Here is a 2,469-nt window from a genome sequence, read left to right on the forward strand (position 1 = left end):
CCCAAAATCCAAAGGAATATTACATAACAATTAACAAACCCCTTTTTTTGAAAATGAAATTCCCATCATAGCCGTTCATCTTATAAACTCTGGGTTGATAAAAGAAGATCGGAGGGCAGAGAAATTGTAATTTACTAATTAGGTTTAGGTCAAAATCATGATACTAAAAAAGGAATATTCGAGGCTTTTGAAATCAATGTGGCCACCTATGATAACGCACTTACTAGCTACAAGATTAATATTCCTGGTATGGTCTGGTCCATTTTTAGTTATTTTTAGATTTGGTTTTTATTATAATTAGGTATGGGTGTTTTAATTTGCTAATTAAGCATGTGGTGTTCATCATCCTACTTCAAATTGGACTCTCTTTTGTGATCCACTCCTTTAGCCTTGTTTTTGTTATTTTTCATGTTAAGATAATATATGAAATCGAAATTTATACGGCTTGTTTTTTATTAGTTTGCCATTATTATATTGCTTCCGAAATCAAAACAATCAAAGTATTATTAAGTTTTCTTTCTTTATATTTTGGATTTATAAAAATTCAAGAGGCTCAAAACAAGCTGCATAGCCTATATGGATAACAAAGTAAAAAATGTTAGGCATATACAAAATGATAATACTATATGCACCAGCATTTTTTTTTAACTAAATTCAATCGAGTTAATATAAATTCAATAAAAAAAATAATGCTCGTCTATCATGTAGTTTTTTATTTTTGTGCTTTTTCAACACATAAATTTTATTACAAAGCATAAAAATTTTATTATAAAACACATAAATTTTTATACGGAACAAAATTGTGTACATAAAACATAAATTTATGAATATAGCATTGATATTTATATATATAATACAAAAAATTATTAATATAGTACATAATTTTTTTTATATTGTGCACTAATTTTTGTGTACTGTGTAAGAAGAGGAAAAAGGTAGTGACAGCAGTGATGACGATAATAGTAGTGGCAGTAGTTACAACAACAACGTTGAAGAAAGAAACGCATAGAAAAAAAAGCATACAATAACAATGATAACAACGAAAAAAAAAAAAATAACACTATATACCTGTGCGTTTGAAAAAGAAACACACTATGATTTGATTGAAGATTTAAGTTAAAAAAGTTTGGATGCCTAATTTTATTGTATACAAAACATCAATTATTAAATTTGTTAGGAGATGGGGGCGACGGCGATTCCATCGCGAATTGGTTGGAGAGAGAGTGTGAGTGAGAAAGTAAGAAAGGTTTTTCGCTCAATTTGCCATAAAAATCCAGAGAGGGAGAGAGTGTGTATGTGTGTGTGAGGATGAGGTGGTTGTTAGTTAAGGTTCTTATATAAAGAGACTTGTTAACAGTAAGTGATATAAGAAAGATGTTGGATTTCATGAGTTTCTTTCATCTGATATTCTGATTTGATTTTTTGCGTTGGACTTTGTTTTCTATTAAGCAGCAACATCCCATCGTAATCCTTCTTCCCTTGCGTTCTTGTTAATTATTACAGTTTTATTTTTCACGTTTTTCTCACTCCATCGTTTGCTTTCTCACGTGTAATCTGACTTATTAGTGTGTGTTTAAATTATGGTTAATCAATTGAATAAAAGTGTTTGATTTCGAATAGAATTAAGTTTGTATTAATGTAATTTATGTTTGATAACTCTATGTTAAAATTGATTTTGATAAAATAAATATTATTTGAATAATATTATTTAAAATATTATTTTTAAATAGATAATAAGTGTAATTATCTATGTATGTGATAAGATTGAAATTATAATTTTAAATTATTTTTTTAAAATTAATTTAAATTATAATAATTTGATTAATAAAAAAGTAATATGTTATGCATTATTTATTTTTTTAATCTAGTGTTAAATAGATTAACTCTAAAATAGTTATTAATCGGTTTTAATAATCTACTTTCTTTAATAAATCAGACATATATACTGAATGTGATCATAAATAATATAGTAATAGTTAAATCCACCAACAAATATATTGGCTATTATCACACTATAAAACAAATTAAATATAAAAACTATTAGCACGCACTTATAAATCTATAAAATTGCACGTGCAAGGGTTTACTTATCAAATAAAGTTAAAATATGAACAAAAAATATTTATAAAATGGACCTAGTATCACTTGAAAGAATCATGAAAAATAATTAACTTACCTTATCATCTATGAGAACCATTTTTATGTAAGTCGTCTTGTTCTTGTCAAATTTGGATGAGACTTTCCATAACCTTATAATTCTTGCCTTTATTTTTCAAATTTTTTCATTACATAATCTATCATAGATAATATTATTGATAGAATCGAAGTTAGTATTCCTTAAGTATGAAAAATAATAAACAAAAAAAGTTCTATATCTGAGATACGAATTTTCTAGATGATATATAATTGTAACAATTCACTATTAATCATTATATATATATATATATATATATATATAACACACACACA

The sequence above is a fragment of the Arachis duranensis genome, chromosome 8 (genome assembly GCF_000817695.3).
Source record: "Arachis duranensis cultivar V14167 chromosome 8, aradu.V14167.gnm2.J7QH, whole genome shotgun sequence".
Taxonomy (NCBI): domain Eukaryota; kingdom Viridiplantae; phylum Streptophyta; class Magnoliopsida; order Fabales; family Fabaceae; genus Arachis; species Arachis duranensis.